Source organism: Sturnira hondurensis, unplaced genomic scaffold (genome assembly GCF_014824575.4).
Source record: "Sturnira hondurensis isolate 20B ecotype Veracruz unplaced genomic scaffold, ASM1482457v3 Scaffold0024591, whole genome shotgun sequence".
In the NCBI taxonomy this organism is placed as follows: Eukaryota; Metazoa; Chordata; class Mammalia; order Chiroptera; family Phyllostomidae; genus Sturnira; species Sturnira hondurensis.
Window position 1 is genome coordinate 1,444,132 of NW_028097222.1, and position 25,154 is coordinate 1,469,285.

The following is a 25,154-nucleotide window of genomic DNA, read 5'->3' on the forward strand; positions in this document are numbered from 1 at the left end:
AGTGGAATTGCTAGGTCAAAAGGCAGGTCCATTTTTAGTTTTCTGAGAAAATTCCATAGTGTTTTCCATAGTGGTTGTATCAGTCTGCAATCCCACCAACTGTGAATTAGGGTCTCCTTTTCTCCACAACTACTCCAACATTTGTTGTCTGTTGCTTTGTTTATCATGGCCATTCTGACCAGGGTAGAGTGGTATCTCATTGTGGTTTTAATTTACATCTCTCTGATAGCTAGCAATATTAAGCATCTTTTCATGTGTCTCTGGATCCTCTCTATGTCCTCCTTGGAGAAGTGTCTGTTCAAGTCCTTTGCCCATTTTTAAATTGAGTTAGTTGTCTTCTTAGAGTGAAGTCATGTGAGTTCTTTATATGTTTTAAAGATTAAACCTTTGTCTGAGGTATCATTGGCAAATATGTTTTCCCATACAGTTGGTTGTCTTTTGATTTTAATACTGTTTTCTTTAGCCACGCAGGAGCTTTTTATTTTGATGAGATCCCATTTGTTTATTCTTTCCTTTATATTCCTTGCTCTAGGGGACATATCAGTAAAAATGTTGCTGCGTGAAATATCTGATATTTTCCTGCCAACATTCTCCTCCAGGACTTTAATGGTGTCACAGCTTACATTTAAGTCTTTTATCCACCTTGAATTTATTTTGGTGTATGGTGTAAGTTGGTGCTCGAGTTTCATTTTTTTTGCATGTAGCTGTCCAGTTCTCCCAACACCATTTGTTGAAGAGGCTATCTTTACCCCACTTTATGTCACTGCCCCCTTTGTCAAATATTAATTGATTGTAGAGATTTGGGTTTATTTCTGGGTTCTCTATTCTGTTCCATTGGTCTATGTGCCTGTTTTTATGCCAGTGCTATAGTTTCTTGATCCACTATTTGCGGATGGGTGTGTAGGTTGCTTCCATCACTTGGCTGTTGTAAATCATGCAGCTATGAACATTGGGGTGCATAGGTTCTTCTGAATTGGTGTTTCAGGGATCTCAAGTATAATCTGAGCTTCAGAATTGCTGAGTCAAAAGGCAGTTCTGTTTTTAGTTTTTCTCAGTAAATTCCATACTATTTTTCACAGAGGCTGCACCAGTCTGCATTCCCGCCAACATTGCACCAGAGTTTCATTTTCTCTGCATCCTCTCCAACACCTGTTGTTTGTTGATTTGTTTATGATGGCCATTCTCAATAGTGTGAAGTGGTATCTCATCGTGGTTTTAGTTTACATCTCTCTGGTGTTTAGTGATGCTGAGCATCTTTTCATGTATCTCTGGGCCCTCTGTATGTTCTCCTTGGAGAAATGTCTGTTCAAATTTTTTGCCCATTTTTAATAGGGTTTTTGTCTTCCTGGAGTGGAGTTGTGTGAGCTCTTTCTATATTTTGGAGATCAAGCCATTGTCTAAGTTGTCAGTGGCAAATATGTTTTCCCATACAGTTGGCTCTCTTTTTATTTTAATGCTGTTTTCTTTAGCCATGTAGAAGCTTTTTATTTTGATAAGGTCCCATTTACTTATTTTCTCCTGTATGTCCCTTGCTTTAGGGGATATCTGTGAAAATGTTGCTGCATGAAATATCTGAGATTTTCCTGCCTAAGTTCCCCTCTAGAACTTTTATGGTGTCACAGCTTATATTTAAATATTTTATCCACCTTGAATTTATTTTTGTTTATGGTGTAAGTTGTTGATCGAGTTTCATTTTTTTGCATGTCACTGTCCAGCTCTCCCAACAGCATTTGTTGAAGAGGCTATTTTTGCTCCATTTTATGCTGTTCCCCTTTTGTCAAATATTAATTGACTGTCGAGACTTTGTTCCGTTCATCTGTGTTCCTGTTTTATGCCAGTACCAGGCTGTTTTGACTACATTGGCTTTGTAATACAGTTTGATATCAGGTGCTGTGATGTCTCCTGCTTTGTTCTTCTTTCTCAAAATTGCTGCAGCTATTCAGGGTCATTTGTGGTTCCATATAAATTTCTGAAATATTTGTCCTATATCTGTGAAATATGTTATGGGTACTTTAACAGGGATTTAATCAAATTTATAAAGTGCTTTGGGTAGTATGGACATTTTGATGATACTAATTCTTCCAATCCATAAGCCTGCAACATGCTTTCATTTTTTCTGTGTCTTTTTTAATATCTTTCTTCAGTTTTGTATACTTTTCTGAGTACAGGTCTTTAACCTCCTTAGTTAGGTTTATTCCTAGATACATTATTTTTCTTGTTGCTATATCAAATGGGATTATTTTTCTGATATCTGTTTCTAGTGTTTCATTGTTGGTATACAAAAATGCCTTTGATATCTGAGTACTGACTTTGTAATCAGCTGTTTTACCAAATTAATTTATTATTTTGAGTAGTTTTTTGGTGGAGTCTATAGGATTTTCTATGCACACTATCATGTCAGGTGCAAACAATGACAGTTTTGTTTCTTCCTTTCCAATTTGGAAGCATTTTATTTCTTTTTCTTGTTTGATTGCTGTGGCAGAACTTCCAGTACTATGTTGAATAAAAATGGTGAAAGTGGGCATTCTTATTTCATGCCTGATCTTAGTGGGAAAGCTGTACATTTTTGTCCATTGAGTATGATGTTGGTTGTGGGTCTATCATATATGGACTTTATTAAGTTGAGGAATGCTTCTTCTATTCCCACTTTGCTGAGTGTTTTTATCATAAATGGGTGTTGTAACTTATCAAATGATTTTTCCACATCTGTTGATATGATCATGTGATTTTTGTCTTTCTTTTTTATGTGGTTTATTGTGTTTATTGATTTGCAAATATTGTACCATCCTTGCATCCCTGGGATGAATCCCACTTGATCATGTTCTATGATCTTTGTAATGTTGTTCTGGTTTTGAATATTGGGTTTGCCAATATTTTATTGAGGATTTTAGTATCTATGTTCATCAGTGATTTTGTCCTGAAGTTTTCTTTCTATGTTATGTCTTTATCTGATTTTGGAATTGGGATGATGTTGGCTTAAAAAAAAAAGTTGGGGAGTCTTTCATCTTCTTGAATTTTTTGAAATAATTTGTGGAGGTTAGCTCTTCCTTAAATGCTTTGTAGAATTCTCCTGCAAAGCCATTTGTTCCAGTTTTTGTGTGTCAGGAGATTTTTTATTACTATTTAAATTACTATTTAATTACTATTCCAATTTCATCAGCTCGTATTGGTTTGTTCAGGCTTTCTGCTTCTTCGACATTCAGTTTTGCAAGATTATATATTTCTAGAAATTTGTCCATTTCACCTAGGTTTTCAAATTTCTTGGCATATAGTTCTTCATAGTAATTTCTTACAATCCTTTGTATTTCCGTGGTATCAGTTGTAATCTCTCCTCTTTCATTTCTGATTGTGTTTATTTGGGTCCTCTCTCTCTTTTTTTTTAAATGAGCCTGCTTAAAAGCTTGTCTATTTTGTTCATCTTTTCAAAGAACCAGCTCCTAGATTCATTGATCCTTAGAATTGTGCTTTTACTCTTTGTCATTTAATTCTGCTCTGATCTCGGTTATTTCCTTCCTTCTACTTGCTCTTGGCTGTCTTTGTTGTTGTTCCTTAAGTTCTTGTAGGAGTAGGAGTAGGTTGTTTACTTGAAATGTTTCTATCTTTTTTAGATAGGTCTGTATTGCTACAAACTTCCCTCTCAAGACTGCCTTTGCTGTGTCCCATAAGTTTGGGTTGTTGTGAGTTCATTTTCATTTGTTTCCAGAAACTTTTTTATTTCTTTTCTAATTTCATTCTTGACCCATTCATTGTTTAATAGCATGCTATTTGATCTCCATGATTTTGAGTGTTTTTTTTTCCTTGAGGTTTCTTTCTAGTTTCAGTTCCTGTGGTCTGAGAAAGTGCTTGATTTGATTTCAATTTTCTTGAATTTGTTGAGGCTTGTTTTGTGTCCTATCATGTGTATATCTTTGAAAATGTTCTATTCGCACTTGAAAAGAATGTGTATTTTTCTTCTTTGGGATGAAGGTCTCTATATATTTCAATTAAGTCCATTTCATCTAGGACATTGTTCAATGCTACAATATCATTTTTGATATTTTGTTTCCAAGATCTGTCCATTTTTGACAATGGGGTGTTAAAATCCCCTGCTATAATTGTGTTGCTGTCAATATCTTTCTTGGAGTCCTCCAACATTTTCTTTATGTATTTTGGTGTTTGTATGTTCTTGATGGATTCTTCCCTTGATTATTTGAAGTGACCTTCCGGGTCTCTTATTCTGATCCTTTTTTTGAAGCCTATTTTTTGTGATATGAGTATTGCTACCCCAGCTTCTTCCTGTGCATTTACTTGAAATATTTGTTTCCAGTTCTTCACTTTCAGTGTGTGTACGTCTTTTGTTCTGAGGTGGGTCTTCTGTAGGCTGCATATGAATGGGTCATGTTTTCTTATCTATTCTGCTTTTCTGTGTCTTGATTCGGACACTTAATACACTTATGTTTCAATTTATTATTGATAGCTACTTATTCATTGACATATTTTCGTACCTGTGTTCCTTTCTCTTTCACTTTTTTCTTCCTGTTCTTAAAGCAAACCCTTTACGATCTCCTGCACATCTGGATTGGAGGGGGTATATTTTTGAGTCTTCTTTTGTCTCAGAAGCTCCTTATTTGACCTTTAATTTTAATTGAGAGCCTTTCTGGATTAAGTAGTCTTGGTTGCAGACCTCTGGGTCTCATTACTTGGAATATTTCTTGCCATTATCTTCTGGCTTGGAGTGTTTCCACTGAGAAAAGGCAGCTGCTGAACTTATTGGGGCTTTCTTGTATGGTTCTGCCTGTTTCTCACTTACTGCCTTTAAGATTTTCTCTTTGTCTTGTAAATTGCCATTTTAATGATGATGTGTCTCGAAGTGGGCCTCTTTGGGTTCCACTTGATTGGGACTCTCTGTGTTTCCTAAATTTGTGTGACTTTTTTCTCATCAAATTAGAAAAGTTTTCCATCATTACTTTTTAAAACAGGTTTTCTACCCCTTCCTTTTCTTCTTCTCCTTCTGGTATTCCTATTATACAGGTATTGTTACTTTTCATGTTGTCTTGCATTTTCCTTAATCCCTATTCATTCTTTGTGAGCCTCTATTCCTTGTCTCACTCATTCTGTGTGTTTTTTCTACTTTGTCCTCCACCTCACTGATCCTATCCTCTGATTCGTTGATCCTGGTTTTGATTTCTTCTACTGTGTTCTTCGCTTCAGAAATGGTATTCTTCATTTCCTCTTGGTCCTTGGTGACAGTTTCTATTTCCTTTTTTATGTTGATACAGTTTTCAGTGAGTACATTGTAGTTTTCCTGTAGTCTTTGGTAATTCTCTGTGAGGTCATTGAGCTTTCTTATAGCCATTGCTTTGAACTCGATATCTGATACTTCACTTGCCTCTACCTCATTTAGCATTCCTTCTGAGGCCTCTTTTTTTCTTTCGATTGAGGTTTGTTTCTTTGTCTTCCCATTGTTTGTCTGACTCTTCTTGTGAGCCACTGCTTCTTAAATTGATCTTTTCTGGCTCCCTGGGTTTATGGTGCTGACTCTTCTTGTGAGCCACTGCTTCTTAAATTGATCTTTTCTGGCTCCCTGGGTTTATGGTGTGAACTTCTATGGTAGAATACCTGTGAGTTTCAGTGGTACCATCTCCTTGATCTCCCAAGCTCACTGGTCTTGGGCTGTCGTTTAAGTTGGCTCTGTGTTTGTCTTGGGGTTTTGATTGTTTTTGGATCTTTCTTTAGTGGATCCTTCCCACAAACTGCTTAACTGTGGGTTACTCTGTCCACCACTTCTTGTACTTTATTGTGCAGGTGTGGGAAGGTTGTGTTGAAGCTGGTTCTTCCATGTATACAAGGTTTTCAGGATTCTCTCTTGCTCATGTTCAGCTGTTTGTTCTGGATAACTTCTCCACTATTTAGCTGTATTTCCCTGTAGGTCTTGCATTGGGTAATTGTGGCTTCCACTGTCTCCTTCTCCTTCTTCTGTTGTTATCTTTTGGTGGTTCCTTTGTTGTTGGGTTTCCTCTTCTAGCAGGTATCCTGGTGTTCCCAGCTTTCACCTACTCATTTTTGTGATCAGTTGGAGGGGTAAGGGAAAATGACTTAAGATAGCAAAACTGTATTCTATGATATTTACAGTACCAGCCCATAGAGATGAGATAGGAGATCTTTTGGATATGTATAATGTTAACTCTGACATTCCACCCAACTAGCCACATTTTAGCAAAGGTGGAAAGAAGAAAATAATCTTTTGGGGAGAGAAGGATTGTGAGTTGGATCTAGAAAGCAGTGAGGTTGTGGGTGATCAGGTTATAAGGTAAAGTGACAGTGAACAATAGAAAACAGGTGTAGCATGTGAGACAATAGAGATAACCACAACAATAATAGAGTTAAGAAACCATGTAGCTGGCTAAGATCTGGGAGGGATGCTGTGTAGTATTTACAAGTGTATGGAACAGCTATTATTTACTATAATAATTGAGCACCAATCATATGACATAAACTATGTGATCTGGATAATAAGAATAGGAAGTATAGGACCTAGAGTAGTGTGCTAAAGGACCACATGTGAAGTGGAAGAGAGTAAATTAGCAATACACTATGAAAGAGAGCCCCAAGGAAAACCAGTCACACAATGAAATTTAATGAGCCAAGGGAAGAAGACTAATCAGAAAGAATAGGAATACAAAAATACTATTAAAAATAATATAAATATGCAATAACTTGCAAGTTCTCTGTAGTAGCAAAGTGAAATTTGTCTCACTGTCTCAGCTGTTGGATGTCCCGGCTTTGGGTTCAACTCGGGTTTTTCACAGATCCAGGATTTTTTGTCTCACTGTGGGAATTATTTTTTTTAAAAGCAGGAAGGAAGAAGAGATAAAAAGGGAAAGAAAGAAGGAATATAACAAGAAACAGGAAAAGAGAAGAAGTAGGAGTTAAAAGATACAAAATAATAATAATAATAAAAATAAAGAATTACGTGTGTTTTTTAAAGGCCTCCTGCTAGCTTCAAACTAGCCAAGCCAGTTTTTTTAAATTTTTATTTAACTCTTGTTCAAGTAGAGTTTTCCGTCTTGTATTCCCAGCCCTGCCCCACCCAGTGCTCCCCACCTCCCTCCCATCTCCGCCCCCCACCTTAGTTATTGTCCATGTGTCCTTTATACTTGCCCATGTGAGTCCATCCCCTTCTTGCCTGTAATTCTCTCCCCTCTCCCCTCTGGACCCTGTCAGCACGTTCTATATTTCAGTGTCTTGGTTATATTTTGCTTGCTTGTTTGTTTTCTTGTTTAGATTCCAGTTAAAAGTGAGATCATATGGTATTTGTCCTTCAACACCTGACTTATTTCACTCAGCATAATGCTTTCCATGTCCATCCATGATGTTGCAAAAGGGTAGGAGCTCCTTCTTCCTTTCTGCAGCATAGAATTCCATTGTGTAAATGTACCATAGCTTTTTGATCCAGTCATTGACCGATGGGCATCTAGGTTGCTTCCAACTCTTGGCTATTGTAAATTGTGATGCTATGAACATCGGGGTGCATAGGTTCTTTTAGATTGGTGCTTCAGGGTTCTTAGGATATACTCCTAACAGTGGGATTGCTGGGACAAAAGGCACGTCCACTTTTAGTTTTCTCATAAAATTCCATACTGTTTTCCATACTGGTTGTACCAGTCTGCAAACCCGTCAAAAGTGAACTAGAGTCCCCTTTTCCCCACAACCTCTCCAAAACTTGTTGTTTGATTCTTTGTTTATGGTAGCCATTCTGACTGGTGTTAAGTGGTATCTCATTGTGGTTTTAATTTGCATCTCTCTGATAGCTAGTGATGTCAAGCATCTCTTCATGTGTCTTTTGATCCTCTGAATGTCCTCCCTGGAGAAGTGCCTGTTCAAGTCCCCTCCCCATTTTTTAATTGGGTTAGTTGTCTTCTTAGAGTGAAGTCATGTGAGTTCCTTGTATATTTTGGAGATTAAACCTTTGTCTGAGGTATCATTGGCAAATATGTTTTCCTGTACAGTTGGTTGTCTTTTGATTTTAATACTGTTTTCTTTAGCCATGCAGGAGCTTTTTATTTTGATGGGATCCCATTTGTTTATTCTTTCCTTTATATTCCTTGCTCTAGGGGACATATCAGTAAAAATGTTGCTGCGTGAAATATCTGATATTTTCCTGCCAATGCTCTCCTCTAGGACTTTAATGGTGTCACGGCTTACATTTAAGTCTTTTATCCACCTTGAATTTATTTTGGTGTAAGGTGTAAGTTGGTGCTCGAGTTTCATTTTTTTTTGCATGTAGCTGTCCAGTTCTCCCAACACCATTTGTTGAAGAGGCTATCTTTACCCCATTTTATGTCACTGCCCCCTTTGTCAAATATTAATTGACTGTAGAGATTTGGGTTTATTTCTGGGTTCTCTATTCTGTTCCATTGGTCTATGTGCCTGTTTTTATGCCAGTACCAGGCTGTTTTGATTACAGTGGCCTTGTAATACAGTTTGATATCAGGTATTGTGATCCCTCCTACTTTGTTCTTCTTTCTTAACATTGCAGCTGCTATTCGGGGTCTTTTATGGTTCCATATAAATTTTTGAAGTGTTTGTTCTATGTCTGTGAAATATGCCATTGGAACTTTAATAGGTATTGCATTAAATCTGTAAATTACTTTGGGTAGTATGGATATTTTGATGATGTTAATTCTTCCAATCCATGAACACGGTATATGTTTCCATTTGTTTGTGTCTTCCTTGATTTCTTTCTTCAGTGTTGTGTAGTTTTCTGCACCCAGGTCATTTACCTCCTTGGTTAGGTTTATTCCCAGATATTTTTGTTTTTGCTCTACAGAATGGGATTTTTTTCTTGATTTCTGCTTCTGCTGCTTCATTGTTGGTATACAAAAACGCCTTTGATTTCTGCATATTGATTTTGTATCCCGTTGTTCTGCCAAATTCATTAATTCGTTCGAGCAGTTTTTTGTTAGAGGCTATAGGATTTTCCATGTACACTATCATGTCATCTGCAAACAATGACAGTTTTGTTTCCTCCTTTCCGATTTGGATGCCTTTTGTTTCCTTTTCTTGTCTGATCGCTGTGGCTAGAACTTCCAATACTATATTGAATATAACTGATATGAAAGTGGACAACCTTGTCTTGTTCCTCATCTTAGTGGAAAAGGTTTGAGTTTGTGCCCATTGAGTGTGATGTTGGCTGTAGGTCTTCTATATATGGCTTTTATTATATTGAGGAATGCTCCCTCTATTCCCACATTGCTGAGTACCTTTATCATAAATAGGTGTTGAACCTTATCAAAAGATTTTTCTGTGTCTATTGGTATGATTGTGTGGTTTTTGTCTCTGCTTTTGTTTATGTGGTGTATTACATTTATTGATTTACGAATATTAAACCATCCTTGCATCCCTGGGGTGAATCCCACTTGGTCATGGTGTCATGGTGTATGATCTTTTTGATGTATTGTTGGATGCAGTTTGCCAATATTTTATTGAGGAAGTTAGCGTCCATGTTCATCAGTGATATTGGCCTGAAGCTATCTTTCTTTGTTGTGTCTCTATCTGGCTTTGGAATTAGGATGATGCTGGCTTCATAAAAAGAGTTGGGGAGTTTTCCCTCCTTTTGGATTTTTTGAATAGTCTGTGAAGAACCTGGGTTAGTTCTTCCTTAAAAGCTTTGTAGAATTCTCCTGTGAAAGCATATGGTCCAGGGCTTTAGTGCGATGGGAGTTTTTTGATAACTTCTTCAATTTCATGTGCTGTTATTGGCCTGTTCAGGTTTTCTGCTTCTTTTTCATTGAATTTTGCAAGATGATATTTTTCTAGAAATTTGTCCATTTCACCTAAGTTTTCAAATTTCTTGGCATACAGTTCTTCACAGTAATTTCTTCCAATCCTTTGTATTTCTGTGGTGTCAGTTGTAATCTCTCCTCTTTCATTTCTTATTGTGTTTATTTGGGTCCTCTCTCTTTTTTCTTGATGAGCCTACTTAAAGTTTACCTATTTTGTTTATCTTTTCAAAAAACCCTCTCCTGGATCCATTGATCCTTAGAATTGTGCTTTTAGGCTGTATGTCATTTCATTCTGCGCTGATCTTGGTTATTTCCTTCCTTCTACTTGCTCTGGGTTGTCTTTGTTGTTGTTTCTCAAGTTCTTAGAGGTATCGTGTTAGGCTGTTTGTTTGAAATGTTTCTATATTCTTTAGGTAAGCCTGTATCGCTATGAACTTCCCTCTCAGGACTGCTTTCACTGTGTCCATAAGTTTTCAGTTGTTGTGAGTTCATTTTCATTAGTTCCCAGAAACTTTTTTATTTCTTCCCTAATTTGAATCTTGACCCATTCGTTGTTTAATAGCATACCATTCGGTCTTCATGATTTGGGGTGTTTTTGTTTTTTTCCTGTGGGGTTAGTTTCCAATTTCAGTCCCTTATGATCAGAGAAAATGCTTGATATGATTTCTATTTTCCTAAATTTGTTGAGTCTCATTTTGTGTCCCATCATGTGTTCTATCTTGGAAAATGTTCCATGTGCATTTGAAAAGAATATGTATTTAGCTCCTTTAGGAAGAAGGACTCTATATATATCAATTAGGTCCATTTCATCTAGAGTGTCATTTACTGCTGCAATATCTTTGTTGATATTTTGCTTGGAAGATCTGTCCATTTTTGACAGTGGAGTGTTAAAATCCCCTACTATAATTGTGTTGCTGTTAATATCTTTCTTGAAGTCCTCTAGGATTTGCTTTATATATTTGGGTGTTCCTATGTTGGGTGCATATATCTTTACAATTTTAATGTCTTCTTGGTGGATTCTTCCCTTGAGTAATATGAAGTTATCTTCTGGGTCTCTCTTTATAGCCCTGTTTTTGAAGTCTATTTTGTCTGATATGAGAATTGCTACCCCAGCTTTTTTTTCTTGTCCATTTGCTTGGAACATTTGTTTCCATCCTTTCACTTTTAATCTGTGATGGTCTTTTGATCTGAGGTGGTTCTCTTTTAGGCAGCATATGTGTGGAGCATGCTTTCTTTATCATTCAGCTATTCTATGTCTTTTAATTAGTGCATTTAATCTATTTACATTTAAGGTTATTATTGAAAGGCACTTATTCATTGCCCTTTGTGTACCTGTGTTCCTCTCTGTCTCTCTCTTTTCCTTCCTTTCCTTAAAGCAGCCCTTTTAGTAATTCTTGTAGAGCTAGTTTGGTGAAGGTGTATTCTTTTAAACTTCTTTGGTCTTAGAAGCTCTGTATTTGGCCTTCTCTCTTGATTGAGAGCCTTGCTGGGTACAGTAGCCTTGGTTGTAGGCCTCTGTTTCTCATTACTTGGAATATTTCCTGCCATTCTCTTCTTGCTTGGAATGTTTCCATTGAGAAAAGTCAGTAGCCAACCTTATTGGGACCCCTTTGTATGTTACTTCCCTTTTCTCCCTTGCTCCCTTTAGGATTCTCTCTTTGTCTTGGAGGTTTGCCATTTTAATGGTGATGTGTCTTGCAGTAGGCCTCTTTGGGTTCCACCTGCTTGGGACTCTCTGCAATTCCTGGATCCATATTACTTTATCTCTCCTCAACTGAGGAAAATTTTCCGTTACTACTCTTTCAAGTAGGTTTTCTATCCCTTGTTCCTCTTCCTCTCCTTCTGGTATTCCTATTATTCATATGTTATTACGTTTCATGTTGTCTTGCATTTCTCTTAAACTCTCCTCATTTTTTCTGAGTCTCTTTTCCCTTACTTGGTCCATCTGGGAGATTCTTTCTATCCTTTCTTCAATCTCACTTATGCGATCTTCCGCCATATGGATTCTATGCTTCATACCTTCTACTGTGTTCTTCAGTTCAGAAATTGTATTCTTCATTTCCTCTTGGCCTTTACTGATGGTTTCTATTTCCTTTTTCGTGTTGGTGTAGTTTGCAGGGAGTTCATTGTAGCTCCCCTGTAGTTTCTGGTAGCTCATTGTAAGCTCTTTGAATTTCCTGATAACCAGTTCTTTGAATTCCACATCTGATAGTTGACTTGCCTCTATTTCATCTATCATTCTTTCTGAGGTTTTTTCCTTTTCTTTCATTTTCTTCTTCCTTTGTCTTCCCATTGTTTTTGATACTCTTCTTGTTGGCCTCAGCTTCTTAAATTGATCTGTTCCGGTTCCCTGGGCTTATTATGGTGTGAACTTCTGTGGTAGGATACCTGTGAAATTCAGTGGTGCAGTATCCTGTAGGTATCTTGGTGTTCTCTTCTTGCACCTAATCCTTTCTTTATTGTGCATGTGTGATCAGTTGGAGAGGGAGGCAAAATGGTTTATGATAGCAGAATTTTATTTTATGTTATTTACAGACACAGTGGGCAGAGAAGAAATAGATAATCTTTAGGCTATGTATAGAGTTAACCGTGCTCTTCGACCCAGCTTGCCACTTTTAGGAAAGGATGAACATAAGTTAGTCTCTTGTTGGGAATGGGGGGCTTGTGAGTTGTATCTAGAAAGCAGTGTGGTTGCGGGTGTTCAGATTTTGAGGTAAGGTGGGAATACAGTTTAGTAACTGGGTGTAGCATGTGAGTAAATAGAGTAATAGAATTCAGGCACCTGTAAGGTGGTCTAAGGTCTGAGAGATATGTTATGAAGTATTACTGTTGTATAGAACAGCTCTTATTTACAATAATATTAGAGCAACACTCATGTCATAGACTCTATGTGATCTGTCTAAATGGGGGTTGTAGAGCTTGGGTAGTATGGCAAAGAAAGCAAGTGAAAATTAGCAATACACTGTGGAGGAAAGAGCTTTGGGAACCTGTCAGGTAGTACAATATAACCAGCCAGGACTAAGAAAGTTGTAGAGAAAGAGGAGGGATACAAAGATATTCTTAAAATAAAAAAAAGTAAGAATAATGCAAAAAAATAATAATACCCCTAAAAGAAAAGTAAGCAACACACAAACAATCCAACACACACACACACACACACACACACAAGTCAGAAGAAAAAAGGAATAAATGGAGAATTTGGGAATAGTGGAAGGACTAAAACCGGACAAAAAGAAAAAGAAATGAGGGACAGAGTATTGAAAGACAGAGCAACAATACAGTTTAAAAGATATAAGATTACTTACAAAAAAAGTTGAGAGAGAAAAAAAAGGGGGAAAGGAAAAAAAAACCACACACACACACACACATGCACACACACACACACACACACACACGCACATTAAAAAAAAAAACACTCTTCCTTTGTTGGTTTCAATCTGTCCAAACCAGTTTTTCTGGTTGCGGCGTCTCTGAGGGCAGGTATGCAGGGGCACGCGAGCCCAGCTACCGGATTGGGATGTGGGCGCCCACACCCCTGGGAGGCTGCCTGTGTTCTGCAGTATCTGGCACTGTCCTTCTCAGTCCCGTGGCGGGACCCAGGTGTTCCCACCCCTCCCCTGGGTGGCTGCTGGGTGGTTGAGTCATGAGGCAAGCTGCTGTCGCAAAGCACCTCAGTTCACTTTCCAATAGAGACTTCTCCACAAAGCCTGCCTCTCAGCCCAGCCCAATCCCAAAAGATCGCTAACAACAGTGTCCTTCTCAAATTCCCCGGGCTGGCAGGCTGGTGGGCTGGTGGGCTGGCGACCACAGAGTCCACAGTTGCCACCCTTTATGTTAACTTAAGCCCACAGATCTCTGCCTGGTATTAACCTGCCTGCCTAGAGGAGGAGGGGTGGAGTCAGTTCTCTCCCAGGGACCCTGTAGCAGGCCCACGGCTCCCACAGAGTCTGTTGCCAGCCCACCAGGTGCCAGGCCTCTGGAGTTCCCTCCACCACAGGCACCCTGGCCCTGAATTCAGATGGGGCTTATGTTTCCCACTGATGCTGCCAGCCCAGATTGCCCACAGCTTCTCATCCATACTCACGCACTGCTGGAGGTCACCCACCTTGGGCATGCCCCAGGCGCAGCCCGCAGCCGCTTTTGTCCTCACTCACCTTCAGGAGTCCTCACCGACCTGCAGCTGTCTGGTTCCTCTGTCACACTCTCTGGTCTCTTATTTTCATAAATGTTGAGGAATTGTTGGTTGATTATGCTGTTCTTTGGTAGATCCGCCTGGATTTTCTACCAGATGCATGGGAGCTGGGTTCCCTCAGTGCTACTCTGTCGCCATCTTCCCGACTTCCCTATTTATCTATCTTTAGAGGGCCTGGCCAAGCCAGTTTTGCTGTACTTCTTGGCTACAGCAGGCTGAGGGGTGAGTGATTTCACTTTTCTCCCTTCCTGATGGATTATCAGTCAGCCTCCAGCCCAGTCTCCCAGAAGCCTCTGCTCCCACATGTTCAGGTGCACATTATTCCAGGGGCTCAGGTGTGGGCTCCAGGCTTTCGGCAAAGCACATTCTCCCTGGATTTTGGGTGTGTGCACTTAGCCAGGCCACCTCCCGTTCCTCAGGTCCGGGCACACACTCTTCCTAGTGCTATGGGAATGTGTGCAGGGCCTTCTGTGCCACCTTGGGGGCACCAAGGCTGGGTGGGGTGGAGGCCAGAGTGACTGCTGTAGGGGGGAATTCCCTAAACAGCCGCCAAGTGTATCTTTTCTCACTTTTTCTTTTTGAGAAATTCCTCCTGCTCAAGCCTGCTGCTTCATACAGAGGCCTGGCTTCTCACGCAGCCCAATTCTCCATCCAGATCAGGGACTATCTGGGTCAGCATCCACTACAGCCCAACTCTCAATTCTCCCCAGCCAGTGTTCACAGACTCCATGGGTGCTCACAGCCCCTGTGTGTTTGCCACTTAGTCTTTATTCCCCACTCTGTGACTTCAAGCAACCAGGTCTCTCCTGGTGCTGCTCAATCCTTGTTTAGCATGGGAGAAAACCATTGACCCGGATCTCTCCCAGGAACCTTGAGGCAGACCCAGGCTGCACCAGGCCTGGGTGCTGCAGCTGCCCTGGTCCCCACCCTGGTCTCAGGAACTTATTGTCCTAAAGCACTCTCATTACTGTTGGGTTTTTCAATATCCTCTAAGATTGTTGGTCTCCTATCTTCTTATATGCTGGAGTACTGTTCGCTGTTCACTGTGTTCCTCAGTAGATCTGCTAGGAGTTTCACCTATGTGCAGGGGGAAGTCGGCTCTGCTCCCACCTACCTTGCCACCATCGTACCATGTTTTTTTGATCCATCCATTTACTTATGAGCACTTAGGTTGCTTCTAGCACCTGGCTATTGTAAATCATTCTGCTATGAACATCGGGGTGCATAGGTTCTTTTGGATTGGTGTTTCAGTGTTCTTAGGATATAATCCCAGCAATGGAATTGCTGGGTCAAAAGGCAGTTCCATTATTAGTTTCCTGAGGAAATTCCATACTGTTTTCCACCTTGGCTGCCCCAATCTGCATCCCCACCAACAGTGCACTTAGGTTCCCCTTTCTGTACATCCTCTCCAACACTTGTTTGTTGATTTGTTTATGACAGCCATCGTGACCGCTGTGAGAAGGTACCTCACTGTGATTTTAATTTGCATCTCTCTGATGGCTAGTGATGCAGAGCATCTTTTCATATGTCTCTGGGCCCTCTGAGTGTTCTCCTTGAAGAAGTGTTTGTGTTCTCCTTGAAGAAGTGTCTGTGTTCTCCTTGAAGAAGTTCAAGTGTTTTGCACATTTTTTAATTGGGTTGTTTGTCTTTTTGGAGTGGAATTGTGTGAGTTCTTTATACATTTTGGAGATCAAACCCTTCCCTGAGGTATCATTGGCAAATATTTTTCCATACACTTGGTTCTTTTCATTTTAATGCTGTTTTGTTTAGCCATGAAGATTTTTAATTTGATGAGGTGCCATTTGTCTTTTATTTCCTTTATGCCCCTTGCTCTAAGGAACATATCAGTGAAAATACAGCTGTGTGGAATGTCTCAGATTTTCCTGCCTATGTCTTCCTCTAGGACTTTTATGGTGTCACAACTTATATTTAAGTCTTTTATCCACCTTGAATTTATTTTTGTGTATAGTGTAAGTTGGTGCTCAAGTTTCATCTTTGTTTTTTTGCATGTCGCTGTCCAGATCTCCCAAAACCATTTGTTGAAGGAACTATGTTTATCCCATTTTATGCTTCTGCCCCCTTTCTCAAATATTAATTTGACCATAGAGACTTGGGTTTGTTTCTAGGCTCTCTATTATGTTTCATTGGTCAATGTGTCTGTTCTTATGCCAGTACCAGGCTATTCTGAATACAGTGGCCTGGTAATATAGTTTGATATCAGATGTTGTGATCCCTCCTGCTTTGCTCTTATTTCTCAAAATTGCTGTAGTTACTCAGGGTTGCTTATGGTTCCACATACATTTTTGAAGTGTTTGTTCAATGTCTGTGAAAAATGCCCTTGGTACTTTAATAGGTATTGCATGGAATCAATAAGTTGTTTTGGGTAGTGTCGACATTATGATTATGTTATTTCTTCTGACCCATGAACACAGTATATGTGTCCATTTGTTTGTGTCTTTCTTAATTTCTTCCTTCATTGTTATATAGTTTCCTGAGTACAGGTCTTTTACCTCCTTTGTTAGGTTTATTCCTAGGTTTTTTGTTGTTGTTGTTGCTATATCAAATGGGATTTTTTTTCCTGATTTCTGTTTTTGATATTTTATTGTTGGTATACAAAAATGCTTTTGATGTCTGAACATTGGCTTTGTTTTGCCAAATTCATTTATCAAGTCGAGTGGTTTTAAGTAGAGTCTATAGGATTTTCTACGTACACACTCATGTCATCTGCAAACAATGTTAGTTTTGTTTCCTCCTTTTCAATTTGGATGGATGCCTTTTATTTCTATTTCTTGTCTTATTGCTGTGGCTAGGACTTCCAACACAATGTTGAATAGTAGTGGGAAAAGCAGATCCTTGTCTTGTCCCTGATCTTACTGGAAAAGTTTTTAGTTTTTGGCCGTTTAGTATGATGTTGTCTGTAGGTCTGTCATATATAGCATTTATTATGTTGATGAATGCTCCCTCTATCCCCACTTTGCTGAGTGTTTAACATAAATGGATGCTGTACCATATGAAATGCTTTCTCCACATCTATTGATATGATCATGTAATTTTTCTTTGCTTTTGTTTATGTGATGTATTACATTTACTGATTTACAAATATTGGACCATCCTTGCATCCCTGGGATGAATCCCTCTTGGTCATGTTGTATGAGCTTTTTAATGTATTGCAAGCAGTTTGACAATTTTTTCTTAAGGATTTTAGCATCTATGTTCAGCAGTAATATTGGCCTGAAGTTTTCTTTCTTTGTTGTGTCTTTATCTGGTTTGGGGATTAGGGTGATGTTGGCTTCATAAAAAGAGTTTGGGAGTCTTATATCATTTTGAACTTTTTCAAATAGTCTGTGAAAAATAGGGGTTAGCTCTTCCTTAAATGCTTTGTAGAATTCTCCTGTGAAGCCATCTGGTCCAAGGCTTTTGTGTGTTGGGAGTTTTTTGATTACTGCTTCAATTTCATCTGCTGTTAGTGGTCTGTTCACTGGTCTGCTTCTTCTTTATTACGTTTTGCAAGATTATATATTTCTAGAAATTTGTCCATTTCGCCTAAGTTTTCAAATGTCTTGACATGTAGTTCTTCATAGTAATTTCTTACAACCCTTTGTATTTCTGTGGTATCAGTTGTAAGCTCTGCTCTTTCATTTATGATTGTGTTTATTTTGTCCCTCTCTCTTTTTTTCTTGATGAGTCTGCTCAAGGGCTTGTTGATTTTGTTTACCTTATAAAAAAACCAGCTACTGGATTCCTTGATCCTTAGAATTGTTCTTTTAGTCTGTATGTAATTTAATTCTGCTCTGATCTTGGTTATTTCCTTCCTTCTACTTGCTCTGAGCTGTCTTTGTTGTTGTTTTTTGAGCTCTTGTGAGTGTAGGGTTAAGTTGTTTATTTGAAATGTTTCTATTTCTTTTAGGTAAGCCTGTATCACTATGAACTTCCCTCTCAGGACTGCCTTTGCTATGTCCCATACGTTTTGGACTGCTGGGAGTTCATTTTCATTTGTTTCCAGAAACTTTTTTTATTTCTTCCCTAATTTCATTCTTGACCCATTCATTGTTTAATATCATTCTATTCAAATCCATGAGTTTGAGTGTTTTGCAGGTTTTTTCTTGAGGTTGGTTTCTAGTTTCAGTCCCTTGTGGTCAGAGAAATAGCTTGATATGATTTCAATTTTCTTGAATTTGTTGAGGCTTGTTTCATGTCCTATCATGTGGTCTATCTTTGAAAATGTTGTGTGTGCATTTGAAAAGAATGTGTATCTTGCTTCTTTGGGATGAAAGGCTGTATGTGTATGTGTATACATATATCATATATATGTATAAAAGTATATATGATATACACACACATCAGTTAACTCCATTTGACTCTAGGGTATTTTCAATGTTGTGATATCTTTGTTGACATTTTGTTTGGAAGATGTATCCGGTTTTTTAAAAAATATTATTTATTTATCTTTTTAGAGGGGAAGGGAAGGAGAGAGGAAAGAAACATCAATGTATGGTTGTTTCTTGTGCATTCCCTGGAGGGAACTGGCCCCTGCCGGAAACTGGCCTGCAACCTAAGCTTGTGCTGACTGGCAATCGAACCCTGATCGTCTGATTCACAGGCCCGTGCTCAATCCACTGAGCTACACCAGCCAGGGCAAGATGTATCCGTTTTTGACAGTGGAATATTGAAATCCCCTGCTATAACTATAACTGTGCTGCTGTGAATATCTTTCTTGAAGTCCTCCAAGATTTTCTTTGTCTATTTTGTGTGCTCGTATGTTGGATGCATATATATTTACAATGCTTATGTTTTCTTGATGGATTCTTCATTGAGTACTCTGAGGTGACCTTCTTGGTCTCTTTTTACGTCCCTTTTTCTTGAAGTCTATTTTGTCTGATAATAGTATTGCTACCCTGGCTTCTTTTTCCCCTGTCCATTTGCTTGAAATATTTCCTTCTAGCCCTTCACTTTCAGTCTGTGTATGTCTTTTGTTCTGAGGTGGATCTCCTGTAGGCAGCATATGTGTGGGTCTTGCTTTCTTATCCATTCAGCTATTCTATGTCTTTTGATTTGAGCATTTAATCCATTTACATTTAAGGTTATTATTGATAGGTACTTATTCATTACCATTTTTTCTCCCTGTCTCTCACTTGTTTCCTTCCTTTTCTTGAAGCAGTTGCTTTAGCCTCTCTTGCAGAGTTGGTTTAATGGAGGTGTATTCTTTTAGCCATCTTTTGTCTGGGAATCTCCTTATTTGACCTTTCATTTTCATTGAGAGACTTGTTGGATAAAGTAGTTTTGTTTGAAGGCTTCTGGTTTTCATTACTTGTAGTATTTCTTGCCATTATCTTCTGACTTGGAGTGTTTTCATTGAGAAGACAGCAGCTAACCTTATTGGGGCTTCCTTGTATGGTACTTCCTGTTTCTCCCTTGCTGGCTTTAAGATTCTGTCTTTGTCTTAGAATTTTGCCATTTTAATTTTGGTGTGTATTGAAGTGGGTCTCCTCAGGTTCCTCTTGATTGGAACTCTCTGTGTTTCCTGGATTTTTGTGAGTTTTTCTCTCACCAGATTAGGGAAGTTTTCCATCATTACTTTTTCAAACAGATTTTCTACCCCTCGCTTTTCTTCTTCTCCTTCTGGTATCCCTATTATATTAATATTATTACATTTCATGTTGTCTTGCAGCTCCTTTACCACCTATTCTTTCTTTCTGAGTCTATTTTCCTTTTCTTGCTCCTTCTGGGTGTTTTTTTTTTCTACCTTGTCCTCCAGCTTGCTGATTTGATCCTCTGCTTCATCCAGCCTGTTTATAATTTCCTCTATGTGTTTTTTTTTTTTATTTCTGAGACTTTATGTTCATTTCTTCCTGGTTTTTGTCTTTATTTTCTATTTCCTTTTTCATACTGCTATAGTTCTTACTCAGTTCCTTGTAGTTGTCTGTGAGTTCCTTGAGCATCTCTATAACCATTATTTTGAGTTCCATATCTGGTAGTTTGGTTACCTCCATTTTGTTTAGCTCTTTTAGTTAAGAGTCTTCCATTCCTTTTGATTGCATGTTCTTTTCTTGTCTCCCCATTTCAGGTGACTCTTTTCATTTGTTTCTGTGCTACCTGACGTTTCATTTTGCTAGGTGTCTTTATTGGGTGAACTTCTATGATAGGAATTCTAGGGGTTCTGTGATGTGGTCTCTTTGATCTCTTTGGTCTCTTGTCTGGATGCTCTTTGTTTGCCCTTTCTTCTCTTTCTCTGGGCTGTCTTGTTGTAATTGTTTTTTTATGTTTTGGTGGTTCCTTTGTTGGTGGTGTCTCTCCTCCAGCAGGTATACTGATGTTTGAAATTCCCACCTATTCCTGTATGTGATCAGTGGCAGTAGGTAGGCAAAATGGATTAAGACAGTGGGAGAGTATTTCATGGGATTTAAAGTACCAGCAAGTATTACTAGCAAAAGATAGGAGATTCTTTGGACAACTATAGCATTAACTGTGCTATTTCACCCAATTGGCCACTTTTTGTAGGAGGTGAAAAAGAGATAGGACTCTTGTTACAGGAGAGGAGGATTGCGAGCTGAATCCAGAAAACAGAGTGCTTGTGTAAGTTTAGATGATGAGATATAATGAGATTAAAGGATAGAAAGTAGGCATAGTGTGAGAGAGAATAGAGTTAACCACAACAATAATAATGTTCAGGTTTCAAGTGAAGTGGGCTAAGATCATGGAGGTTTGCTGTGTAGTATGTACAATTGTATGGAACAAAAATTATGTATAAAAATACACCTGCTTTTCAACATCCTCTATAATTTGGGGGCTTCAAACTTTATGTAAGCTGGGATTTCATTGGCTGTTCATTCTGTTCCTCAGAAGATTGGCTATGTGTCCCAGCTGGGCACAGGGAGAACTGGGCTCCACTCCCACCTACCTCACTGCCATCTTCTCCCCTATTTATGTAGTGTGCTTTCTTTCCATCAGTTTGAATATTTCATGCCACTCTCTTCTGACCTGAAATGTTTCTGTCAAGAAATCAGAGGACAGTCCAATTGGTGCTTCATTGTATGTAACTACTTGATTTTCCCTTTCAGCTTTTAGGATTCTCTCTGTGTCTTTAAGCCTCGTCATTTTAATTATGATGTGTCTCAGTGTAGGCCTTTTGGGTCCAACTTGCTTGGGACTCTCTAAGCTTCATGAACTTCTATGTGTTTTTTTCTCTACCATATTTGAGAAGTTTTTGTTCATCTTTTCTTCAAATTGGTTCTCAATCCCTTGCTTACTCTCTTCTCCTTTTGGTATTCTTATGATGTGGATGTTATTATGCTTCATGTTGTCCAAAATGTTCCTTAAACTCTCCTTTTTTAAAATTCTTTTTTTTCCTGCTGCTCTCCCTGGGTGTTTTTTTCCACCTTGTCTTCCAAATCACTGATTTGACCCTCTATTCAATTGAACTTATTGTTTATTCATTCCAGTGTATTATTTATTTCAGATATTACATTCTTTATTTCTTACAGGTCCTTTTTTGTGGTTTCTATGTCTTTTTCATGCTGTTAAGTATTCTTGTAATCATTACTCTATCTCTCTCTCTACAAAATTGCTTGCTTCCATTTCAGCTAGTTTTTCTGGAAAAGTCTCTTGTTCTTTCATATGGGGTATGTTTCTTTGGCTTCCCATTTTGGCAGCTTCTTTGTATTTGTTTCTATGTATGAGGTAGATCTGCAAAGACTCTGGTATAGGTCTTTGTCAGATGCTGCTTGTGACTGGCCCTGGATAACCTGTTTAGAGCTATCAGCAATCCACAATGTTTGTCTCCCTCTGCTGGGCTTATTTGCGTGCAGAAAGAACCATGCTGTGCACCAAGGCTGGTTTTTATCAGCACCAGGCCCAGGGTTAGCGTCATCCAAAGTGCCAGAGGTCCCAGAGATTCACCTTAGTTCATTGATATAGCCTCAGTTTAAGCTCCACAGGGTGGGGAAGAATAATTGTTGTGGGTGGGGCTATCGCTTCCCCCCAGGCTGATGCCACTTGGAGATGCCTAAGAAAGATGGCTTCTGCAATATGAGGAATGACTCAGCACAGGGATCCTGGCAGCTGTGCCTTCAGTTGTCTCCCCAGAGCCACCAATCCTAGACTCTTCCAAGTATCTCTAGTCCACTCTGCTCTCCCTCTGCCAGACCCCAGATTAAGTGGCTGCAAACAAAATTTTATGTGTTGGCTCTTTAAGAAGCCCACTGCATCTCCTGCTGTCTATCCCTGATGGACAGAAACCCTGCTGCTTTTCACAGCTGGATGTTGTCTGGGTTCCTTTACCAGCTCTGATGCTTTAGGCTGGGGGGCCCAGCTTGGGGTTTAGAATCCACACCTCTCAGGGTGAACCTCCCACCTCCTGAAATGTCCCTCCAGCACTAAGCTGCCATCCATGGAAGGCACCCAACCAGCCCCCAAGAGGACATTTTCAAAAAAGCAAGAAAACAATTCCATGCAGTAGTGGGAGCAAAAACCAGGCCACAGGGAATTAAGGCTGTGAGGACATGGTTTCTACATAATAAATGTCTAGACATTTATTCTGGAATTTACTGGGGATGAGGGGGGGAAAGACAAGGTAGAAGATTATCATTCCATCCTGAGAGCATTTGCACATATTCTTTCTACTATTTGGAATGCTTTTCCACCAATTCTCACATAGCTTGTACCTCCTCTTCATTCAGATCTCAATTCAAGTGTTACCTTCTCAAAAACTTACCCTGACACCCCCACCTAAAGCATCCCTGTCCCACACTCTACCACATACTATTATCTCCACTGCATTTCTTAGTATCTAGATTTGTCTTTTGTTGTTGCTGTTCATTGACTTGCTTATTATATGTCTTCCTCACTAGGGTCGCTCAAGTCCCTTTGTTCTGTCTTGTGTACTGTGTCCCTGGTGTCTTCAATAATGCCTTGGATATGGTTGATGCTCAAAATAATTGTTGAATAAATGAATGGATGGATGAATCAGTGAATAACTTTAGTTATGGTGAAGAGGAGGGAGCGACAGTAATGAAAGAGAAGAATACAGAAAGAAGCAAAACAGGTAATAAGAAAAGAAGAATGCAATAAAATTGAGAAGAGCAAAGCAAGCAAATAAGGAAAAAAGAAACAAACTTTGGGAAACCAAGGAGTTAAGATCTTCGGCTGATGCCTTGTTGCATGGTGTATAAACAGAGTGATCAAGGGAAATAGTGCTTAACAAGGATCTTGCTTCTCATTTGCATCCCTTTGTCCATCAAAGTCTGACCACAGAAAGAATGCAAAGTACACGATTTGGATTCTTCTTCTGTGTTGAAAACTATTACAAGAATAGCTTGTAAGTAGCCCTAAAGGAATAGGAAGGTCAAAAGGCAATCCATCTCTTGTTAATAAGTAATAATGAATTACCATATTTGAATATATTCAGGATCCCACTGTGGCCTGGTGTGCCACTCTGGATTAAAGTCTCTTGGTGACAGCCCAGGACCTGGGATTCTGAAGATCCCTACTGTATACCCAACCATCATTTACCATTTTAATTCTGGAAAATTACTGCCTTCTCTCCATTTATTCTCTTTCTGCCCCTGAGACTCCTACTGGAATCCTGATTCTTTTCTCTATTTTCTACCAAATATTTATCCCTCTGAAACACTTTCTGGAAGAGTCCATTGACTGACTCCTTCAGGCCACTAATTTGCTCCTTAGCTTCATTCATTGTGCTGCACAACTTATCCATTGATAATACATTCTTCATATTTTACAATATATTTTTCATGCCCAAAATTGCCAAATAGTTCTTCAGAACTTTTTGTTCCTATTTTATGTTCTTGATATCTTTCCTTCTTTTGCTCAGAATATTCGTGTTTCTTATTTTAATTTTTAAAGATTCTGTCTAGCCCTGGCTGGTGTAGCTCAGTGGATTGAGTGCGGACCTGCGAACCAGACGATCGAGGTTTGATTCCCAGTCAGGGCACATGCCTGGGTTGCAGGCCAGTTCCCTGCAGGCCAACTCCCAGCAGGGGACGCACGAAAGGCAACCATACATTGATGTTTCTCTCCCTCTCTCCTTCCCTTCCCCTCAAAAGATAAATAAATAAAATATTTTAAAAAAAGATTCTGTCTAATCTATTATTTCTGCCTCTTTTGGCATAGATAATTCAATTTGGTGTCCTGTTATATTTTCTTTTCTTTTTTTATTTTTCTTTTTAGAAAGAGAAATAAAGGAAGGGGGAGAGGAGGGGAGAGAGAGAGAACTATTGATTTGCTTTTCCACTTATTTATGCATTCACTTGTTGATTCTTGTATGTGCCCTGACCAGGGATCATACTCGCAACCTTGGTGTATTGAGACAATGCTTTAATCAACTAAGCTACCCAGCCAGGGCTCCTGCTATATTTTCTGATAAGAACAGATACTACACTTGATCTTAGCCAAAAGGCCGAGAAGCGATATTTTTCTTATAAACTCATATCCTCTGAAACTATAAGATACCATGGTTGTGATAAGTAAGGGAGAATAAATTGGGTTGGTGGCAATATCCTTAATCTTAGTTTGTATTTCTCCTTGGCAAGCTGAATTATGGAGATAATCTTCAGGTCACTTCCCTTTTTGCCACCCTTCCTCTTCTCTTCTGGCAGTAGATCAGATTCTAGGCTGCTGGTAGTGCACCTCCCCATGGGCTGCTACCTTCTGTTGGGACTGACCGGGGGCCAGCCTCCTTACCTGAAGTCCTAGGTATTAGCTAACCACTCTCACAGAGCTCCAGTTCTGTCTTATTATTCCAGCTGCCCCAACTACCACTGAACCTTGTGCTATTTCCTTGCCTTGCAACAGCAAAGCGAGGGACCAACTCTGCTGTTCTCCCCCTGCCTGTGCTCCATCCAGGGCACCTGGACCTCTCTTCACCCTTCATACCAGCACTCAATCTCTTTTCCCCTCACCAAATGATTTCTGCAGTTTTAGTTGGGTTCTAGGACCCATGTAGCTCTCCTTTCTGTGATACCGCCAAGATTAGATTCAGGAAGGAGTCTTCATGAATTTAATTCTCCATCGTGGCTGGTCTACATTTATCCACACATAGACTGGCATACATGCACATACATGCACTCTTGCATGCACACACAATCAATTAAATAATATTTGAGACCATATATATGCATATTTGCAGGACAAGCTTTCATGAAATGCCACAACCATGCATAGGCCCATCTTAAATTTTGGTA

The 25,154-nt window shown here is 39.1% G+C and overlaps 1 pseudogene; it reads right to left on the minus strand.

The window, feature by feature from the left end:
* Positions 1-24,282: 24,282 nt before the first annotated feature.
* On the minus strand, positions 24,283-24,382 carry LOC118981751 (uncharacterized; annotated as a pseudogene).
* Between the last annotated feature and the right edge of the window lie 772 nt (positions 24,383-25,154).